A 24,139-nucleotide genomic window follows, 5' to 3' on the forward strand; every position below is an offset into this window, starting at 1 on the left:
TCTTAGTGTGATCAGTGACCTGGGTTGCTGAGATGAGGAGACCTGAGGGTGTTCAGGGGCCTTGGGTGCTGAGAGGAGGAGGGGGCCTGAAGGTGTTCAGAGGTCGGGGTCCTGAGTAGAGGAGAAGGCCTGAGGGTGTTCAGAGGCATGGGGTACTGAGGTGAGGAGGGGGGCTGAGGTTGTTGAGCAGCCAGGGGTGCTGAGAGGAGGGGGCCTGGGGTGTTCAGGGGCCTGGGGGCTGATGGGAGAGGGCCTGAGGGTGTTCAGGGGCCTGGGGTGCTTAGAGAAGGAGGAGGGGACCTGAGGGTGTTCAGGGGCCTGGGGTACTGAGGGAGGAGGAGGCCTGATGGTGTTCAGGGACCTGGGGTTCTGAGAGGAGGAGGAGGCCTCAGGGTGATGAGATACCTGGGTTGCTCAGAGGAGGAGGGAGCCTGAGGGTGTTCAGGAGCCTGGGTTGCTGAGGGAAGAGGGGGCCTGAGTTTGTTCAGGATCCTGGGGTGCTGAGAGGAGGGGACCTGAGGGTATTCAGGGGCCTGGGGTGCTGAGGGGAGGAGGGTGCCTGAGGGTGTTCTTGGGCCTGGGGTGCTGAGAGGAGCTGGGGGCCTGAGGGTGTTCAGGGGCCTGGGGTGCTCAGGGGAGGAGGGGTCCTGAGGGTGTTCTTGGGCCTGGGGTGCTGAGAGGAGCTGGGGGCCTGAGGGTGTTCAGGGGCCTGGAGTGCTCAGGGGAGGAGGGGTCCTGAGGGTGTTTAGGGGTCTGGTGTGCTGAGAGGAGCCTGAGGTTGTTCACACACTTGGGGTGCTGGGGGAGGAGGGGATCTAGGGTGTTCTGGGGCCTGGGGTGCTGAGAGGAGGAGGAGGCCTGAAGGTGATCAGAGGCCTGGGATGCTGTGAAGAGGAGGGGGCCTGAGGGTGTTCAGGGCCCTGTGGTGCTGAGAGAAGGAGACAGCCTGAGGGTGTTCAGGGGCCTGCTGTGCTGAGAGAAGAAGGGGGCCTGAGGGTGTTCAGGGGCCTGGGGAGCTGAGAGGAAGAGGGGCTTGATGGTGTTCAGAGGCCTAGGGTGCTGAGAGGAGGGGGCAGCCTGAGCTTGTTCAGAGGCCTGGGCTGCTGAGAGGAGGAGGGGCCTGAGGGTATTCAGGTGTCTGGAGTAATGAGGGAAGGAGGGTTCCTGAGGGTGTTCAGGGTCCTGGGGTGCTGAGGGTAGGTGGGTGCCCAGGTGCTTTGGGTGAAACAACAACAACAAAAAGGACAACAAAAGGGAAAAATAAATATACAAAAAATTAAAAAAATGGAAACACTGATAAGGCCATAGGATAAGAGGAGTACAATTCCACACCATTTTTTTTTAAACTTGCAGGGAGTAACATTCGCTCCCAGGTTCCTTTTTTAGTCATATAGACAGAGAGGAAGGTATACTATGTTATTAGAGTTTTCCCAGGTTCTGCGGAATCTCCTACCTAGCGTCAGTGCTCAAAGCTGGACTGTGCATGACAACATAAGTACTCTACCAGTGAGTTTTCCTTATAATTTTTAGAGTCCTATTCAAATTTTATTTGTTTTATTGCACTTCTTTAAAACTGGGAGGAAAAGAGATAATTTCCTGTCTCTCTTCCTGAACTTTGCCTCTATTAGCAATTTTTTAAAATTTTAATACCTTGTTGTAACTATTACTAAAATATAGGTAAAGACAAATCAATAAATGACAGTGCCTGTTGAGAACCAGGAATATAAAGGGGGGTGTTCAAAAGCTAATTGATTTTTAATGTCCTAAATGCGAACTGAAATCAATACCATTGTAATGTTTACTTTTTAAACGAAATACTATACCACAGAAAACTGCATACATAAATATTATATACCACTAACTACTAAATGTAAGTAAAAACTATACATTCTATTATTCACTTAAAAAGTAACAATTCTTTTTTTTATACTTACAGTCTCAGTCTATGTGAAATAAGCATCTGTAATATATGCATACAATTTTATTAATAACTCAAAGCACTCATACAGGGGTCAGGTAGTGTTTATGCATCAGTGTGCGTGAGGTCCTAGTTGCCATCATTCATACCACATGGGAGCACCATGGACAAAACCAAAGGGGAAATTATGGGTCTTGGGTCAGTACTTGGAATTTATCCCTTCCTTTCTCTCTGTTTCTCCCTCTAAGGATTAAAAAAAAGACTAGACAATTGAAGTCACCCTGTATAGATACTTAGGTTCATTCTTTGCCAAGATATACAAAATAAATAAATAAATAAATAGACTCAAGAACACTTAGGACTTGCAAAGTACTGAAGTAATAAATTTTTCTCACCTCTCAGCTACTGGAAACCATAATTTAAGAGTATGAGAGGAAAGCAGATGAAGCAGTGAAACAATATTTACAATAAATACAATCTTTAACACTAGAGTTAGTAATTAGGTTTTCATGTACTTATTTGTTTCTTCTCACTAGTCGTGGTTTTATTTCCTTTTTTAAAAATCATGATGGTACTGGAAATGGCAAAGTAGATAAAGTGTTGGACTCTCAAGAATGAGGTCCTGAGTCTGATCCCTGGAAATACATGCACCAAAGTGAGTGGTGTCGGGTTTTTCTCTCCTCTTCTCCTCCTCCTATTACTCCTCCTTCTCCTCCTTTTACTCCTCCTCCTCTTCTTTTTCCTTCGTTTCCTCCTCCTCTTTCTCCTCTTCCTTCTTGTCCTCCTATTTATCCTTCTCCTCCACCTCTTCCTCCTCATCTTCTTCCTCCTCTTTCTCCTTCTCTCTTCCTCCTTCTGCTTATCTACCGCTATCTCATAAATAAATAAAAATCAATAGAAACTAAATGAAATAGTTTAATTCAGGTTATCTACATAGACAAATATATGAGAACACATATGTGTATACTTATGTATAAATGCATTTCTGTAATTGACATATATGACATCAAATAACAGTGATATCTAGAAATCCATTGTCCAAACTTAGGCTGTTCTTTTTAAAATGCTTAACACATTTGACTATATTGCAAATACTATTACAAAATGTTTTCATCTTTTTCATAAAAAATCATCTGCATATGGTGGGAGGCAACACATCCAGTTGAGTATGGATACTACCATGCACCAGGACCTGGATTCAAGCCTCTGGTCACCACCTGCAGGAGGGAAGCTTCAGAAGTAGTGAAGTATCACTACTGGTGTCTCTCTTTCCTTGTGTCACCCTATCTTCTCCCTTCTCAGTTTTTCTCTGTCTTATCAAATAAGGGGGGGGCTGCTGGAAGCTGCTGGAAGTGGTGGATTCCTTGTGAAGACACAGGCCTTCATTGATAACCATGGTGGAAATAAATGAATAAATAAATACAAAACCCCAAGTTAAATAATCTTGACTATTTCTATTTTAAAAAAATCAAATGTGCTTATGTGTAGGTGGCACTGAGTATGAGTAACGTAAAAAATGTTCTTTAACTAGTAAAGTAAACTCATTAGAAAATCTATCAAATAATTAAGTAACTAAAAAAGAGACAGTTGGGAGACAGAGAGGGAGAGAGACATAGAGACACTTACAACACTGCCTCACCTCTTGCAAAGCTTTCCCCCTGCAGGTGGGGACTGTGACTCTTACCTGTGACCTTGGACATTATAACAAGTGCACTCAAACAGGTGCACCACTACCCAGCCCCTAAATCAGAATTTATAAGTGGCAGGATCATTTTATAGTGAATGAAAAAAGTAAGTTGAAGAAAGACAAATTTGTAAAGTTGTGTGACCTTTAAGTTCTTGAACTATATGTAAGCACATACCTGTGAAATTAGAAAAACACCTGAAAACTAGATGTTGGGACAAATGAACATAGTTGACTGAGTCAATAAGCATTTCTTCGCAAAAGTAAATTATGGTTTTGCTCTGCTTCCTATCTTAACTCTTTTTCAGCCACCAGGTTCCAGATGATACTGTGATGTCAACGGGACTTCCAGGGCAGAAGACCCCTCCATGTGTCCTGGAGCCCCACCTCTCCAGATCCCTGCCCCACTAGGTAAAGAGAGAGACAGGCAAGAAGTATGGATATACCTCTCAATGCCCATATTCAATGGGGAAGCAATTAAAGAAGCCAGACCTTCCACCTTCTGCACCCCATAATGAGAGAAAAAGCCACCTCAGAATAGCAATGAGGAGGAAAAAACTTTAAACAAATGTGAGAGAAAAAAATGAAGTAGATGTCAAAATTAATAATTAAAAAGAGGTGTCAGGGGAGTCGGGCTGTAGACAGCGGGTTAAGCACAGGTGGTGCGAAGTGCAAGGGCCGGCTTAAGGATCCTGGTTCTAGACCCCGGCTCTTCTCCTGCAGGGGAGTATCTTCACAGGTGGTGAAGCAGGTCTGCAGGTGTCTATCCTCCTCTCCCCCTCTCTGTCTTCTGCTCCTATCTCCATTTCTCTCTGTCCGATCCAGCAACAACAACAGCAATAACAACAACAATAAAAACAACAGCAAGGGCAACAAAAGGGAATAAATAAAATTAAAAAGTTAAAAAATTAAAAAAAAAAAAGAGGTGTCAGTAGTCAGGTGGCAGGTCACCAAGGGCAACACCAGGGGGCAGCTGAAGTGTGGGCTGTGGGGGACTCTGCAGTGCAGCTCCAGCTCCTGGCTCTGCTCTGCTCCTCTCCCGCCAGGTGTCCTGCCCCTCAGTCCACATGCTTGAGGGCTGCCATCTCTCTAGCTTTGGGGCGACAGCAGCGGGGAGTCCATGGCTCTGTGGGGAAGCTCAGCTGGGGCGGGCCGCTCCTAGGGGCCATGGATACCCACCCTGGGCCATGGGCGTCCCTCAGGCCAGGGCCAGGCCTTGCCACACCAGCTCAGGGCTCATGGGGCAAGGAGGGGAAGGGGGCGCGCAGGGCGAAGGGCCCGGTCTGGAGGGAGCACAGCGCCTAGGGCGGCATGCACAGGGACAGGCAGAGCAGGAAGTCCACCACCAGCCACTCCGCTGCGCCCACAGCTCACAGGCCTGCAGGCAGCAGGCTGCTGCTACTGGGGTGCCCGCACCGCCGCCCCCCCCATCACCCACAAGAAGCCCTGCCTGAAGTCAAGCACATAGGCCATCCGCTGTTTCAGGTGAACCAGCAGGAAGACGAGGTGCTAGCGACAGCGGGCCCTGGCTGCGAGCCCAGTGCCCCCAGCACCAGATGCCAGAGCAGGAGCAACAGCCTCCAGCCAATCTCTCCATGGCCCACTGCAGCGCCCTACCAAAGCAGGATGGAGGAAGGCGGGCCAGGGCTGCTCAGGGTGAGGCGCCTGACTCCCAGGCACCCAGAAAAGATGGTTGCTCAGTCCATGCGCTGCTCCCAGCCCCGGCTGGGTCACCAACAGTAAGTTCTTAATAATGTTTTCTATATTCTAATCAAATGCTGCCTATATAATAAATAAATATTTTAAAATGTTTAATACTTATAAATATAATTTATATTTAATTATTTATTATAATTATATTTAAATATTATGAATAGTATATGTATAATTAATATTTATTCATATTAATGTCTAATATTTATAAATATTGTAAATATAATTTCCACATAGTCATGTAATCTTTTCCAAATAGTCTACCTAATAGTAAGTTTTTGAAGATTTTAATATAGTTGATAAGATAAAAATTGAGAAGGAAGGGGAAGTGGAAAGGAAGAGATAAATAAATCCTTGAAGCACTGCTTGTCATTGTTCCTCCCCTGTAGATAGGGACTGGGGGGCTTGAACCTAGCTCTTTGTGTATAGTAATAGTAAGTTTGTTCAACCTACAATAGTTAACCAACACTAGTTAATTAACAATAACACTAGTTAATTAACAGCACTAGTTAATTAACAGTAGTTAACCAACAATACTTAATTCTGATGGTAGCTATTACATATATATATATATATATATATATATATATAATATATGTATATTCAGGGAATAGTTTAAGTAAGAATATCAGCTTTGGGTGTTGATGGTAGGACTGTAGTCTTTTCCTTGAGTGTCTCAGGAGGGTGTATTCCCACTTCTTTGGTTTACCAAACCAGTGTATTAATATTTGTACTACAAAGACTCTTCATTTAAGTATATAGTTTTCGATAAGGCCAATTAAAGGTATTAAGATAAGACTAGAAAAGAAGTAATAAATTGAAGCTAGTTGGCCAATAATGATGTATGGGTCTTCTACAGGTTGGCTTAATTCAGGTAAGAATTAATAGGTCTGATACTAGTAGTCAGAAAACACATTGACTTATAGGTCAAAATGCTATACTTCGTTGTTTTGAAGTATGTAGGGAAGGTATAATACATTAAAAAGATAAATATGAATAATGCTAAAGCACCCCCTAATTTGTTGGGGATTGATGGAAGCATTGCATATGCAAATAGAAAATATCACTCAGGTTTTATGTGTGGGGGTGTATTTAAGGAATTAGTGGGGGTATAATTGTCCGGATCACCTAAAAGATCTGGGGAAAATAATGCTAATGTTATTAAAACGAAGATTAATGAGGCTAATCCTAGAATATCTTTTATAGTATAATAAGGGTGAAATGGAATTTTGTCAAATTCTGAAATAATTCCTGTAGGGTTATTAGAACCAGTTTCATGAAGGAATAATAAGTGGATTAGTATGAGGGCAGTAATAATAAATGGGAGAATAAAGTGAAAAGCAAAAAAACGGGTTACAGTAGCTTTATCTACTGAAAATGCTCCTCAAATTCATTGTACTAGATCTGTTCCAATATAAAGAATAGCATATAATAAATTTCTAATGACTGTAGGTCCAAAAAAGGATATTTGTCCTCATGGTAAAATGTAACCCATGAAAGCTGTAGCTATAGTAGCGATTAACAAAATAACTCTGATATTTCATGTTTTTGTAAATATATAGGAACCATAATAAAGACCTCGACCAATATGTAAGAAAAGACAGATTAAAAAAATACGGAAGCCCCATTAGCATGAATATAGCGGTTTAATCAACCATAATTTACGTGTCAACATATATGGGTGACTGATGAAAATGCTGTTAGTGTATATGATGTATAGTGTATAGCTAGAAATAAGCGTGTAGTAATTTGAATAATTAGACATAAGCCTAGTAAAGAACTGAAATTCCATCAAGAAGAGATATTTGATGGGGTTGGTAAATAAATGAAAGAATTATTACGAATTTTATTAGTGGGTGAGTTTTTATTAGATTTAGCATTATATTCTTTTTAAATCTATTTATATATTCCTTTTGTTGCCCTTGTTGTTTTGTTGTTGTAATTATTATTGATGTCATTGTTGTTGGATAGGACAGAGAGAAATTGAGAGAGGAGGGGAAGACAGAGAGGGGGAGAGAAAGACAGACACCTGCAGACCTGCTTCACCGCCTGTGAAGTGACTCCCCTTCAGGTGGGGAGACGGGGGTTCGAAATGGTATCCTTCCGCTGGTCCTTGTGTTTAGCGCCACCTGCGCTTAACCTGCTGTACTACCGCCCAACTCCCGGCATTATATTTTTGTAGTTAATTACAACAATGGTTTTTCATATCATATGTCATGAGATTACTATAGTGCAAGAATTATGATAATCTATTTAGTATTATTATTTAGTCTAATTTTTGTAATGGGATTCGTAGGATTTTCTTTTTTATTTAAGAAAGGCTAAATTGACAAAACCATAGGGTAGGAGGGGTACAACTCCACACAGTTCCCACCACCCAATCTCCATATCCCACCCACTCCACTGATAGCTTTCCCACTCTCTATCCCTCTGGGAGCATGGACCCAGGGTCATTGTGGGTTGTAGAAGGTGGAAGGTCTGGCTTCTGTAATTGCTTCCCCACTGAACATGGGTGTTGTCTGGTCGGTCCATACTCCCAGTCTGCCTCTCTCTTTCCCTAGTAGGGTGGGTCTTTGGGGAAGCAGAGTTCCAGGACACATTGGTGGGATCTTCAGTCCAGGGAAGCCTGGCCGGCATCCTGATGACATCTGCAACCTGGTGACTGAAAAGAGAGTTAACATACAAAGCCAAACAAATTGTTGAGCACTCATGGACCCAAAGCTTGGAATAGTGGAGAGGAAGTGTTAGGGGGATACTCACTGCAAACGCTAGTGTACTTCTGCTTTCAGGTATATATTTTGCAGTAGTTTATGGATACGTGTGGACATATGCTCTCTCTCACTGAAACTGGTGTATATCTAGGTTTTGGGACTTTGTAAGAAAGTGAACCACCTGAGATCGAATTAGAGAATACTATGAAAGGAAAGGTCTCACCCGAGTAATGAAGCTGAAGGGTGGTCATTGCACACGTGAAGTCTCTGGACACAGTCTGAAGTGAAGCATGTTTAGGTGGCAATCATTGTGTTGTTTAGATTGTGATCGACACATGCAATATTATTTGATACGGATTGGGAGAGGCATACGGGATAGTGGGCCCTATCCAAGGGTTCCAGGACTGGGGGAAGTAGAGGCTCTATAGTGGAGATGTGAGGTTCCTGCTGTCTTTGGTTTCAAAAACACAATCGATAGTTAATGTTATCATCACATTATTTGGTAATTGGGTTAACTTTGAAAAGTCATTTTGTTATGGTTTGCTGTACAGTACGCAGTATCTTGTATACAGCTGTGCTATTGGTTGCTTCTGATCTACCTGGTCTAGGCTTTTGAGAGAGTCTGCATATCACATACACAGCCTATATATTAAAAAGACTCAGTCTGTGTTTTAAAAAACTTCTAGACATACAATTAATTATCCCCCTCTCATATTAATTAACTAGTGATTTATATGACTACATTTTGCTAGGAGTGTACATAAACACCATTCCCACCATCAAAAGACTGTGACCCATCCCTCCCACCCACTCCCACCCCCCACTGTCCCATGAAGCTGCATGTCTACCCCTCACCACAGAGTTTTTACTTTGGTAAAAACACTTTCCCCACAGGGTCATATGTTCTACATATTAAAGGGCAGTCTGTCCTCAGGGAAGGCAAGTTGAATAGAGAGCACTTTGACAATTATAGAAGCCAGAACTCCCACCTTCTGCAACCCCAAAGAATTTTGGCCCATACTCCCAGAGGGTAAGTGATACGGGAAGTAAGCTAGAGGGTTCTGTACCCGCAGTCCACCAAAGCCCAAAGCATATGTCACCAGGAATCATATATATATATAACTGAAAGGGAGGAGAATCTGGAAAACACTAGAAAAGGAAAAAAAGGAAAGACACCTGAAAGTAGTAACAGGTGTAGTGGTGATTGAAAGAACAAGAAGGCAAGACCATTGGAAAGATGGGAAGAAAAAATACAGATGGAATTAAACATAGAAATAGAGGTAGACAGTTATAGAGTCAGGAGGTTCCTGTGACCTTGGGAGAACCACTGTAGTTTCCAGTTGAGGGAATGGGGACACGGAACTCTGGTGGTGGGAACGTTGTGGAATTATACCTCTGTTATCTTATTATTTTATTAATCAATATTAAAAAGAAGTTCAGGAACAATTAGCTGTAAGCAATAAAGGCCATGCTCTATATAGATGAAATAATGATCCTTTAAACATAGAGCAATGCTGCTGACAACACAAGTCCCCAATACACTGATGGAGAAAGACTTTAAGAAAATAAAAAAGAGAGAAAGAGCTAGGAAGTGGCACATCTGGTTAAGCACATGTATTACAGTGTGAAAAGACCCATGTTCAAGCCCCTGGTTCCCATCTGCAGGAGGCTGGGAGGCTATAATCTCTCTCTCTCTCCCACTCCTTCACCTTCCCCCTCCCCCCTCACTTTCTCTCCCCCCCTCTCTCTTTCTCTCCTTCTCTGCCATGAATGGTGGAAAATCCTACATATATGGGTCCCTGGTTCCACAAGAGGATCCATATCAGTTATCATATGGTGGCAGGTGCTCTGAAGAGAGAGAGATTATATTTAAAGAAGGGGATAGATGGAATGCTTTTTTCTCACTGTCATTTGGGATTCAGACCTTGACCTTGACTATTAGTATTTTTATTTTAAGATTGAATGAAACAGAGTCAGACAGAGGAAAAGACACAAAGGCAATGAAGTTTCTTCCATACTCAGACCTGTGTCATGCATGTTGAAGAAAGAATACATTCCCAGGTAAAGTACCTTTCCACCCAAGGATTGTTTTTTTTTTAATGTCTTAATATTATCTATCTATCTATCATCTATCTATCTATCTATCTATCTATCATCTATCTTATCTATCTCTCTATCATGTGTAGATATAAATATAAAGAGAGAGATAGAGCATAGTTCATTCTACACAGTGTTTGTAAGGGAACCCAGAACCTCAGGCCAGCAAGTCCTCTCGCTGCCTACTGAGCCACCCCCCCAGGCTGGACGTAGCCTCTCTTTACAGGGGATGCAGCTAGACCAGCAGGCAGAAAACCAAAGTCCCAGAGAAATGGGGGTGGAAGTCACAGCCATTTCTGGGAAAACCAGGGCTGGTCAGAGGGAAAAGTAGGACGAAAGGCCAGTAGAGACATTTGCTTCAGAAGTCAGGGATCCAGGTGTTGAGTGAGGGGAGCATGGCGGTAGCACAGCAAGTTAAGTGCACGTGGTGTGAAGCAAAAGGACCAGCATAAGGATCTACTGCCGGACTTCCTAATGCAATATATTTAAATAAAACACATAAGTACAATATAGACCTAACTGGAGTCATATTACAAAATCAATAGGAGTACCAGTGTAATAGCTCACTTGGATAGTGTGCTGCTCTGCTATGTGTATGACTCAGAATCAAGGCCAATCCCACCACACTGAAAGAAGGTTCAGTGTTATGGTTCTCCCCCCCTTTCTTTCTTTTTTTTTTATTTAAGAAAGTATTAATTAACAAAACCATAGGGTAGGAGGGGTACAATTCCCACCACCGATTCTCCATATCCCACCCCCTCCCCTGATAGCTTTCCCATTCTCTATCCCTCTGGGAGCATGGACCCAGGGTCATTGTGGGTTGCAGAAGGTAGAAGGTCTGGCTTCTGTAATTGCTTCTAAAAATACAATAGAAAATGTTACATAATAAGCATTTTTTTCTGAATGTAATGGTGGGTTTCAAAAGACTACTAGAGGTATAAAAGAGGTCAGTAAATAGAGGGGAAATGGAAATTCCTAACCTGGACAGTCTAAGAGTAAATCATCTAATATAGAAAAACAAACATCAATCCATTTAGATTTTTGTGAAATATCCAGATAGGCTATCATTTCAGCTCTAAATAATTTCATTCAGAAACAGGAAAAAAATGAATGAACTTAAGACTTTCCTGTATTTATCTTAATTTGTGAATGAAAAGGGGTTCATTTTCAGTCTTAACATATCAATATTTCATCACAATTTAGCAGCTAAATGATGGTGAAAGTAATCAATCTTCTCCAGGGGGTTGTTGTATTCTTCCTTTCTCCACTCTAATTGAGCCTTCAAGGATGTTCAGGAGACCTGCAGCCTCAGAAATCTGGGAGGTTGTTTGAAATGCAAGTCTAAACTGGATTGTTGAATAAAATCACACCTTATTTTTTGTTTTTGGCATCCAGGGTTATTGCTGGGGTTCAGTGCCTGCACCATGAATCCACTGCTCCTGGAGGTAATTTTCCCTTTTTGTTGCCCTTGTTGTGGTAGCCTTGTTGTGGTTATTATTGTTGTTATTGATGTCATTCATTGCTGGATAGGACAGAGAGAAATGGAGAGAGGGGGGAAGACAGAGAGGGGGAAAGAAAGACTGACACCTGCAGACCTGCTTCATTGCCTGTGAAGCGACTATCCTGCATGTGGAGAGCTGGGGGCTGGAAACAGGATCTTTAAGCTGGTCCTTGTGCTTTGGTTCCACTTGCGCTTAACTCTCTGTGCTAACACCTGACCCCCAAAATTACACCTTGTAGCATGATCCCAGTGGGATGATTCACAGATTAAATACACAGAAACACATTTTGTCCCAAAAAGTACTGTTTTACCTTTTTGATATGACATACTGCTTCATCTAGTCTTCTTGGTGGGCAATCAGGCGATACTACCTCTGACTATTTTGAATATGGTGCTGTGAACAAAAGGAGCATAAACACCTACTAATTTGTGTTTCCATCAGACGAATAGCATTGCTTGTTGCTGAGGACTTATTCTAATGCAGTCTCCGCCCCCAGGTTTTTCTATGCCCTGCTAAATCCTAGAGTGCCCCCTTTCAACCAATCCTGGCTCCGCCCCCAGGTTTTTCTATGCCCCGCTAAATCCTAGAGTGCCCCCTATCAACCAATCCTGGCCCTGGCCCTACACGTCACCCCCCCGGTTGTTGCCCAATAAAAAGCCCCCTCACCCCTCCCATCTCTCTCTCTGGGCTCTTGGCTCTCCCTCTCTGAGGTCTCACTCCCTGCTTCCCCCCCCCCACAGTGGTCAACCATTGCAGGCTGGCTCCACGTGGTCTGAACCAAACCTCCCCCCCCCCCATCATATTATAAAGATTTGTGTACCCTTTGCTCTGGACTTCCGCTCTCTTCTCCGTGGTGCAGCCCGACACCAGACCGCCGCAACAACAATTGCTAGCGTGTTACTGCATGGTCCTGTGGTATAGCAATTTTAAAAACAAATGTCTTTACTATTTTTTTTATAGAGGCTGTACCAGTTTACATTACCGCCTACAGTATATCAGTTTCTTATTTTTAATTTTTAAATATATTTATGGGTTAGGGAGATCAGAAGCTGAGATAAAGGGGAGATAGAGAGGGAAAGAAACATAAAGACACCTACAGTACTAATACGCTACTTGTAATGCTTCCTTCGTGCAGGCTGGGTCTGGGGGCTTGAATTGTATTCTTTTACATTAAAACACGTGCACCATGACCCAGCCCCCAGTGTGACCGTTTCATTAAAAGGTACTATTTAGAAATCAAGGTGTCAAACAATCTGATTTTAATGGGAAGAGAATGCAGTGAAATGAAGAGTTTCTGTGGCATGAGAGGTAGCATAATGGTAGAGCTTTGAACTAGTAAGCATGGGGTCCTGACTTCCATTCCTGGCACAGCATATGTCAGAGTGTTTCTCTCTCTCTCTCTCTCTCTCTCTCTTCTTTTCCTCCTCTCTCTCTCTGGCTCTTCCTTATGATATAAATAAAATATTTTAAAAAATCAAAAGTGCATGGACCAGTTTTTGGAAATCTTCTTTAAATTTTGGCAGTTCATTTTCTGGCAGGTATTACAACTATAACTTTTTCTTACTCATTTAATTGTTCATCTTTAAAGCATCAGACATTAATTTAAACTATGAGTAAATTAGCATTTACAATAAATGTGAAGCTTACAGCACATACCTGTGTTTATTAGTTTATTTTTAACCACAAGTTTATCACTTAGGCTTGGTACCTACAAGACTCCATCTCTCCCAATAGCCACATTTATTTATTTGTTTGTTTATTTCTTATGTTCTGTGCCAAATGTTAAGTGCTGATAATGTTGCTTTTGTTTTCATTGGATAGATTCCCAAAGTGGTATTGCTAGATATAATTGTATTTCTTATTATACTGATATTAGGTAATTAATTTCCTAATAAATTATGATAATTTGTTTCTCCACCAACAATGTATCAAAGTAGTTGTTTCTCTGCCTCCCTTGAAATGTCAAATGATTTCCTTTGATGTTTCGGTTTAATATTGCTTTCTTATTTTTAGTCCTTCTGTTGCTAATAGTATCATCCTGTTTAAGTGATCCCACACAGTTAATGTGCTGCTACAAAAGGCAGAAAATAATTTGTCTAGGTCTCTCTGACATTGTCATACAGAGTATATCCACTTTTAGCTTCTAGGGCTGTTTGATAATGTGAGTATAGGAGGATTATCAGTGGCATGTTTACCTGACTAGCTTCCTTTCTCATAGCTCCCAGCTTTTGGTAGCACCAGGAAATTTGGGCTTCATTGCCATGCACAGGAAAAACCTAACCCCTTCTTTGATAGAAAACAGAAAATCTTTAGCCCAGCCTAGAGCTATCCTTAGAATGCAAAGAATATAGCTACTTTCCAATGAGTAAGATAACTTACTTTATTTTGGAGAATCTTAAACTTAGATGTACTTCTGAATATGTTTTTTTTATTATCAAAATAGAAAGAGTGTTGGTTAGGAGAAATAAATGTTGGAGTTTAAGTTATCTCTCTCTATTTTTTTCCCCAAAGTAACCATCTGGCATTAGATGAAGGTGAGGAAGATAGTACTGATCGTCAAGATTTGTTAATACAGGGGTCAGATCCCAGTGTATCTGATTGAGTTCACACATTCCAATTAACAAGGACCTGGGTTCATACCCCTAGTCCCCAACTACAAGGTAGAAGCTTCATGAGCAGTGAAACAGTGCTGCAGGGTCTCTCTGTATCTTTCCCTGTTTCCCCTTTCTCTATCAGCTTCCCTGTCTCTATCCAAAACAAATATGTGGAAGAAATATTATTTTAAAAATACTAGTTAATTCCTCTGCAAATTATGTTATGATGTAACATTATTTTAATAGAATAGTTTTTTTTGTTGTTGTTCCTCCAGGGTTATTGCTGGGCTCGGTGCCTGCACCATGAATCCACCGCTCCTGGAGGCCATCTTTCCCCCTTTTTGTTGCCCTAGTTGTTGCAGCCTCGTTGCGGTTATTATTGCCATCGTTGACGTTGCTTTGTTGTTGGATAGGACAGAGAGAAATGGAGAGAGGAGGAGAAGACAGAGAGAGAGGGGAGAGAAAGATAGACACCTGCAGACCGCTTCACGGTGAAGCCCGTGAAGCGACTCCCCTGCTGGTGGGGAGCCACGGGCTCGAACCGGGATCCTTACGCCGGTCCCTGCGCTTTGCGCCACGTGCGCTTAACCCACTGCACCACCGCCCGACCCCCAATAGAATAGTTTTTTAATAAATGGAATGGGGATCATGGTTTAGTGGTAGACTGTATATGAAATAACCTAGAGGGCGAGTGAAACTACGTTATTTTAAAAAGATTTATTTATTTGTTTACTTTTAATGAGAGGCAAAGAGACCAGTGCTCTCTGATCAAGAGATGGTCTAAGAAAAACAGCCTTTAAACAGGTTGCTAGTATAACCTGAGAATATGGCAGGTTCATGTGTCAAAAACCATCATAACATCTTAGAAAATAAGTAGATATTTTTACTTTCTTAAAGTTTATTTATAAAATAGAAATATTGATAAGACCATAGGTTAAGAGGGGTACAATTCCACACAGTGCCCACCCCCAGAACTTCATAGCCCATCCTCAACCTTGAAAGCTTCACTGTAAGTAGAGTTTTAGTAGTAAGGTGTGAGGAGGTATGAATTGAGAAGATGCTGCAGGTGCAGGATAAGGAGTAGGGAGATAGGAATTGGGGAGCTGTTGCAGGTGGTAGACTGTTTTTCTCTAGGATCCTTCATAAATTTATAGATAAGAGTCAGAAGGATTTGAGATGAATGTGACAAACCATTAGAGAGCACTGCTCAGGGATACAGGCAGTGGCACATCTGGTAAAGCACACACATTACAATAGCAAGTATCTGGGTTCAAGCCCTTTGTCCCAACCTATAGGGGGAAAGCTTCCCAAATGAGTAGGCCGGGCTGCTGATGTCTCTCTGTCTCCCTTTCTGTCTACCCTTTATCTCAATTTCTCTCTGCCTCTATCCAGTAATAAATAAAAATATTTTAAAAATTAAATATATATATCGAGAGAGAGAGAGCACTATTTAGCTCTCAGTGTTGGAATGCTGCTGGTTTGCAGCCATGCTACTCATGATGCAAAACTGGGCTCTTATTCCAGGTGTCAAGAATTTCTTTGCTTCTGTACCGTGACACACTCCACTGGCCAGGTGCTACCCCATCAACACTTAAGGGCCTCCACAGACTGTGAAGAGGAATTCAGTGCTTGCTGCCGCTTCTAGCTGCTGCTCTGTGTTGTTCCTGGCTAGCTCCTGTATTACTGCCCTCTGTGTGTACAGCTTGCTTCCAGGGTGAGTTACTTCTGATTATCAGAAATAAGCTAGTATCACTTGCTAAGTGGGGGCAATGGCTTGGGTTGGCTTGCCAGACCAGAATTTCAAAGTGTCACAAATGGAGAGTGTGTTCCTTTGCCTATTAATGATCCTGTGATCCACAATCCAGTGTCACTGTTACTTCCTGGGCTGCTGTGTCCTCTCTGAGTGGGCTGCGGCCATGGTTGCTCCTTCCTCTGGGGAGGATAAAAACATGTAGAGCTGACTCTTCCAGAACAGTTTCTAATGAGAACTGTGATGAGCTGCATTTGCAGGTGGCCTTTCTTTTTATTATTATTATGGGGGTTAGTGATTTACAGTACTGTTGTTGACACATAGGTTCAGTATCTCCTCTTCCCAAGATAGATGTTTGCAACATATTCTCACTCCCATCCCCCCCAACGTAAGTCCTTTTTCACTAATATACATCAGAACCTGAACCCCACCCCAGCACCTTTTCTGACTTCCTTCCTCACAGTCCTTTTTTTGGTGCAGTACACCAAACCCAGTCTGAGCCTTACTTTGTGTTCCCTTTCTGTCCTTTTCTCAAGTTCTGCCTGTAAGTGAGATCATCCAGTACTTATTGTTCTCTTTTTTTGACTTATGGCTTTTAACTTGATTCCATCACACTCCATTCAAGATGACGTGAAGGAGATGATATTATCATTCATAAAAACTGAATAGTGTTCCATTGTGTATATATACACTACAACTTTCTTATTCATTCGTCTGTTGATACCTGGATTGCTTCCACGTCTTGGCTATTCCAAACTGTGCTGCTATAAACATTGGTGTCAATGGATCTCTTAGTATGGGTATGTTTGTTTCCTTAGCCTATATCCCCAGGAATAGTAATGCTGGGTCATAGGGAAGTTCCATGTCTACTGTTCTGAATATTCTCCAAACTGCTCTTCATAGGGTTGGACCATATAGCTTTACCACCAGCAGGGTAGAAGTGTTGCTTTACCACCACAACCTCTATAATCTTTGTTTTTACTATCCTTTTTAAATTATGACATTCTCACAGTGTAAAGTAGTGTTACATTGTTATCTTTATTGTTATCTTTATTTCATTTCTTTGATAATCAGTGAATTTGAGCATTTTTTATGTCTGTTAGCCTTTTAGATCTGTTCTTTGGTGAAAATTCTGTTCATATCTTCTCCCAATTTGGGGGTATTTTTTCTTTTGTTGTTGTTGTTGTTCATTTGTTTGTTGTCACTGAATTCACTAAATTTGCTGAATATATATATATATATATATATATATATATTACCCTTTGTCTGATGTATGACATGTATATTTATTTATTCATGAGAAAGATATGCAGAGAGAGAAAGAACCAGACATCTCTCTGGTACATGTGCTGCCAGGGATTGAACCTGGAACCTTATGGTTGAGAATCCAGTGCCCCATTCACTGTGCCGCCAACCAGACCACCCAACATTTTTTTAAAAATTATAATATATAACAAATCAAATTATGGATCCATGAAAGAGTGCAGTTTTTTTATGGAAGAAGCTTAGGCAGGTCCTGTATCTGGTGGTGGAAGTAGTGGATATGGGAGATTAGGTTGTGATCGGCAGATGCAATATTATTTGATATGGATTGGGAGAGGCATACGGGAAAGTGGGCCCTATCCAAGGACTGGGGGATGTAGGACTGGGGGATGTAGAGGCTCTATAGTGGAGATGAGAGGTTCCTGCTGTCTTTAAAATCATGTTGACTAAGATTTCCAATTTATAAATGAAAAGAGAAAGAAACAGTTAAACCAATGAACTTCTATACATTCTTCAAGGACAAGCAGTTTGAAGATGGTGTAACTAAGACCTGGACTTATTTGTCCGGGTTCTAGGCTTTTAAGTTATGTTGCTTTATTAAATTTTATAAAATTTTATTTTTATTAGAACACTGCATAACTCTTGGGTTTTGTTGGTGTAAGGGGTTAAAACTGGGACTTCAGAATCTCTGGCTTTAAAGTCTTATGTACAGCCAGTATCCTATATACTCAAAGATCATTTCCTTTAAAAAACATCTTAATATTAATTAAAGACAGATAACTAAATTTACACTTTCTTAAATATTTTATTTAGTTATTCATTATTTATGAGCTTTTATTTTTATTACCTTTATTTATTTGTTGGATACAGACAGACAGAAATTGACAGGGGAGGGGGAGATGAGAGAGAGAGGGAGAGAGAGAAGGAGAGAGAGAGTCCTGCAGCACTGCTTCACCATCTGTAAAGCTTTCCTCCTGGAGGTGGGGGCTGGGGGCTTGAACCTGTGTCCTTGAGCACTGTAGCATGTGTGCTCAACCAGGTGCGCCCCACTTGACCCCTATTTTTATACATACAGAGAGAAATTGGAAAGGAAGGAGGAGATAGAGAGGGGGAGAAAAAGACTTGGAGTACTGCTTCACCAATTGTGAAGCTTTTCACCGTGCAGGTGGGGACTGGAAAATTGAACATATAACATGTGTGCTCAACCTGGGCCATGGGCCTCCCTCAGGCCAGGGCTGCGCCTTGCCACACCTGCTCAGGCTCACTGGGACAGGAGGGGAGGGTGCCACGGCCGGGGTCTGGGCGGGCGCATGGCACCTAGGGCAGCATGAGCAGGAACAGGCAGAGCAGGAAGCCCACCACCGCCACCACCCACAACCACCAGCAAGAAGCCACACTGGAAGGCGAGCGCATAGGTCGTCGCCCGTTTCTGGTGGACCAGCAGGAAGACGAGGCGCTGGGGACAGCGGGCCGGGCTGGCTGTGCGCCCAGTGCTGGATGCCAGAGCAGGAGGAACAGCCTCCAGCCAATCCCTCGATGGCCCATGTGCCCACTGCAGCACCCTACCAGAGCAGGGACGGGGAAGGCACGCCAGGGCTGCTCCAGGTGAGGCTCCTGACTCCATGGCGCCCAGAAAAGATGGTCGCTCAGTCCACACGCCACTCCAGGCCTGGCTGCATTGCCAACAGTAAGTTCTCAATAAAGCCTTCTATAATCTAATCAATTGCTGCCTATATAATAAATAAATATTTTAAAAATATTTATAAATATTTAATATTTATAAATATTTATATTTGCATTCATATCTATCATTTTATTTATATTTACCAAATATTATAAACACAATATTTATTAATTAATGTGTATTAATATTTATAAATATTATAAATATTTATAATGTCCACATAGTCATCTAATCTTTTGTAAATAGTCTACATAATAGTAAGATTTTGAAGCTTTTAATATAATTTATAATATAAAAATTGAGAAGGAAGGGGAAGTGGAATGGAAGAGAGAAATAAATACCTGCCGCAAAGAGAAGGGGAGAGTAAGATAGATAGACACCTGCAGACCTGCTTCACCACTTGTGGGGCAACTCCCTTGCAGGTGCGGATCCAGGGGCTCGAACCTGGATCATTGAGCAGGTCCTTGTGCTTCTGCTACTTGTACTTAACCCGCTGCACTACCAACTGGAGTCAGGTCAACTCTCCTTTGTGGTAGTGCCAGGGATTGAACTAGAACCTTTGAAAGTGCGACCACTTTCTTTTCTTTTTATGTATTCTTTATCTTTATTTATTTATTGGATAGCGAGTCAAAAATTGAGAAAGAAGGGGGAGTAGTTCAGGGATCTACCAGAGATCTACCATCTCCCCAGCCACCCCTTATATTCTTTTATCTTTTGCCACATCCCACCTTCACAATTTCACTGTTTCTGATTGATGTTTTTCTTTATTTCTTTTTCTTTTTAAAGATTTCTATTTATTTATTTATTCATGAGAAATGATAGCAGAGAGAGAAAGAACCAGACGTCATTCTGGGACATGTGCTGCCAGGGAATGAACTCAGCACCTCATGCTTGAGAGTCCAATGCCTTATCCACTGCGCCACCTTCTGGACCTCTGATTGATGTTTTTCTTTGTCTTCCTTTTAACTTCAGACAGAGACAGAGAGGAGACACACAGTTCTATTTTACTATTCATAAAGAATTTGGTGGGGTTCAGGCTGTAGCACAGCAAGTTAATTACACATGGCGGGAAATTCGAGGACCAACTTAAGGATGCCAGTTCAGGCCCCCAGCTTTCCACCAGCAGGGGGGCCGCTTCACAAGCAGTGAAACAGGTCTGCAGGTGTCCATTTTTCTCTCCCCATCTGTTTTCCCCTCCTTTCTCCATTTCTCTCTGTCCTGTCCATTAACAACAACAATAATAACCACAACAATGATAAAATCAAGGGCAACAAAAAGGAAAATAAATAAAATAAATGCATAAGTAAATTAATTAATTTTTAAAAAGAATTTGATGAGAGCAGGAGTAGATAGCATAATGGTTATGCAAGGAGACTCTCATGCCTGAGGCTCCAAAGTCCCAGGATCTAACCACCCCATTCCTCCCCTCATCCCCAGCCAGAGCTGAGAAGTGCTTTCATTAAAAAAAAAGGTGGGGGTTGGGAAATAATGCAGAGGATTAAGCACACATGGCTTAAAGTGCAAGGACCAGCAAAAGGATTCTGATTTGAGCCCCTGGCTCCCCACCTGCAGGAGAATCACTTCACAAGTGGTGAAGCAGGTCTGCGGGTCTCTTTCTCTCTCCCTCTGTGTCTCCCCTCCTCTCTTCAATTCTCTCTGTTCTATCAAACAAGGACATCAATAACACCAACAATAATAACCACAACAAAGATGGAGTAGCACAGCAGGTTAGGCACACACCTGGTGCAAAGCACAGGGACCGACATAAGGATCCCGGTTTGAACACCTGGCTCCCCAGCTGAAGGGGAGTCGCTTTGGGGAAGGTGAACCAGGTCTGCAGGTGTCTTTCTCTCCCCTCTCTGTCTTCCCCTCCTCTCTATTTCTCTCTGTCCTATCCAACAACAACAACATCAATAACAATAATAACCACAACAATAAAAAAACAAGGGCAACAAAAGGGAATAAATAAATATTGAAAAATAATAACCACAACAAAGATAAAACAACAAGGACAACAAAAGGGAAAATAGCCTCTAGGAGCAGTGGATTCCTAGTGCAGGCACTGAGCCCCAGCATTAACCCAGGAGGCAAAAAAAAAAAAAAAAAAAAAAGGAAATTGATGCTGTGCTTCCATGTGTTCTGGATGCTCAAACCCAGGTCCTAGCATATGGTAGAGTGTTCAGTCTACTGGGTGAGCTCTTTCCTGGCCCCTTCTCATGTTTCTCTTTTTTTTAAGTTAACTACTGTTATTATTATTATTATTACTATTTATTGAATACAGGCAGAGAAATTTTATTTTATTTTATTATTTGTTTCATCATTCCCATTAGCAAAGTTCTGAAACACCATTCCCACCCCAATAGATAATCACTATAGTTCTACTATAGTCTTGAAATAGGTTGACATTTTGGGGTTTTTTTTTTCACCTTTGTATATTGTCTAGTGTTCCAGGAGGTGGCACAGTAGATAAAGCACTGGACTCTCAAACAAGAGGTCCTGAGTTCAATCCCCAGCAACACATTAACAGAGTAGTGTCTGATTCATTCTCTCCTCCTGTCTTTCTCATTAACAAATATATCAAATCTTTCTGGGGGTCGGGCAGTAGTGCAGCGGGTTAAGCGCACATGGCTCAAAGCGCAAGGACTGGCATAAGGATCCCGTTTCAAGCCCCCGGCTCCCTACCTGCAATGGGATTGCTTCATTGGTGGTGAAGCAGGTCTGCAGGTGTCTCTCTTTCCTTCCCCCTCTCTGTCTTCCCCTCCTCTCTCCCTTGTTTCTGTTCTATCTAACAGCAAAGACATCAATAGCAACAACAACAATAACTACACAACAATAAAACAACAAGGGAAACAAAAGGGAAAAAAAGCAAAATTTAAAAAAAAAGTCACCTCCAGGAGCAGTGGATTCGTGGTGCAGTCACCAAGCCCCAGCAATAACCCTAGAGGCAAAAAAAAGTTTCTAAAATAAAAAAATACATATCGTCTATATTCCACAAATGAGTGAAATCCTGTAGTTGTTCTTCACCTGTAGACTATGTAAAAAAGATTAGATGACTATTTAAACATTATAAATATTTATGATACTTATAAATATTAAATATTAATATACATTAATAAATATTATATTTATAATATTTGATGAATAAAATAATAAACATGAGTGCAAATATAAATATTTAAATATAAACAATATTTATAAATATTAAATATTTATAAATATTTTAAATTTTTTATTATATAGGCAGCAGTTGATTAGAATATAGAAAACATTATAAAGAACTTACTGTTGGCGACGCAGCTAGGCCTGGAGTGGCGCGTGGACTGAGATTCAGGAACCTCACCTGGAGCAGCCCTGGCGCGCCTTCCCCATCCCAGATCTGGTAGGGGGCCGCAGCAGGCATGCGGGCAATCTAGGGATTGGCTGGATGCTGTTCCTCCTGCTCTGGCATCCAGCACTGGGCTCACAGCCAGCACAGGCCTGCTGTCGCCCACGCCTCATCTTCCTGCTTGTCTACCGCAAAGAGGCGATGGCCTATGCGCTGGACTTCCAGCGCAGCTTCTTGCAGGTGGTGGCAGCTGTGGCGGAGGAGGTGGGGGCTGCCTCCTGCAGGCGCTGCGTGGATGCTGGGGAGTGCACGGTCAGCTGGCTGGTGGTGGGCTTCCTACTCTGCCTTTTCCTGCCCATGCCAACCTAGGCAGCATGCTCCTGCCCTAACCCTGGCCCTGTGCATGGCCACGGCCCCCTCCCCTCCTGTCCCAGTGAGCCCTGAGCGGGTGCAGCAATGAGTGGCCCTGGCCTGAGGGAGGCCCATGTCCCAGGGCTGGTAGGCATGGCCCCTTGGAGAGCCCTGCCCCAGCCATTCTGACCCACAGAGCCAAGGACTCCCTGTGGGTGTCGCCCCAGAGCAAGAGAGATGGCGGCCCTCAAGCACGTGGACTGTGGGGCATATAACAGAAAAGCCTGCTCAGAATAGCAATCAGGAAAAAAAATTTAAACAAAAGTGAGAGAAAAGAAACAAGTAGATGTCAAAATTAATAATCAAAAAGAGGTGTTAGTAGTAAGGTGGCAGGTCACCAAGGGCAACACCTGGCAGGCAGCAGAAGTGCGAGCTGCAGGGGAATCTGCAGGGCAGCTCCAGCTCCCATCTCTGCTCTGCTCCTCTCCCACCAGGCCCCCTCCTCTCCTCAGCACCCCAGGCCCCTAAACACCCTCAGGCCCCCTCCACCTCTCAGCACCCCAGGCCCCTGAACACCCTCAGGCCTCCTCCTCCTCTCAGCACCCCAGGCCCCTGAACACCCTCAGGTCCCCTCCTCCTCTCAGCACCTCTGGCCCCTGAACACCCTCAGGCCCCCTCCTCCCCTCTGCACCCCAGGCCCCTGAGCACCCTCAGGGCCCATCCTCCTGGAACTGGAACTGGGAGAGCTCCCAGGACAGGGGACTGGGGACCAGGGACAGGGACTGGGACTGGGGACAGGAACTGAGGACAGGGGAATGTGGACTAGGACTGGGGACAGGGACTGGGACTGGGGACAGGGGACTGGGGTTTGGGACAGGGACTGGGGACAGAGGGTAGGGGACTGGAACTAGGGACAGGGGACTGGGACTGGGGACAAGGGACAGTGACTGAGAACGGGACTGAGGACAGATTCAGGAAACTGGGGACAGACGGCTGAGGACAGTGGACTGGGGATGGAGATTGGGGACGGGACTGGAACTAGAGACAGGGATGAAGACAAGGGATTGGGGATGGGGACTGGGGACAGGGGACTGGGTACAGGGACTGGGGACTGGGACGGGGGACAGGGGACAGGGACTGAGAAAAGGGGAACAGCCTGAAAACTCTCAGGCACCCACCTCCTCTCAGAACCCCAGGCCTCTGAAAACCCTCAGGCCCCCTCCACTCAGCACCCCAGGCCTCGGATCACCCTCAGGCACCCTCCTCTCAGCACCCCAGGCCCCTGAACACCCTCAGGCCCCGTCCTCCTCTCACCGCAGCAGGCCCCTGAACACCCTTAGGCGTCCTCTGACTCTCAGCACCACAGGCCCCTGAACACCCTAAGGCCACCTCCTCCTCTCAGCACCTCAGGCCCCTGAACAACCCCAGGTGTCCTTGCAGCACCCCAGGTTCCCTCCTCCTCTGGAGCCCCCCAGGTGTCCCTGCAGCACCCCAACCTCCTGCTTCCTGTCCTGCACAGCTGAGTCCCAGGTGGCCATTTGACTTTA

The 24,139-nt window shown here is 43.4% G+C and overlaps 1 pseudogene; it reads right to left on the reverse strand.

Annotated features, from left to right (window-relative positions):
- Nucleotides 1-6,061: 6,061 nt before the first annotated feature.
- LOC132540308 (cytochrome b-like) lies at nt 6,062-22,316 on the reverse strand (annotated as a pseudogene).
- Between the last annotated feature and the right edge of the window lie 1,823 nt (nt 22,317-24,139).

The sequence above is a fragment of the Erinaceus europaeus genome, chromosome 9 (genome assembly GCF_950295315.1).
Source record: "Erinaceus europaeus chromosome 9, mEriEur2.1, whole genome shotgun sequence".
NCBI classification, from domain to species: domain Eukaryota; kingdom Metazoa; phylum Chordata; class Mammalia; order Eulipotyphla; family Erinaceidae; genus Erinaceus; species Erinaceus europaeus.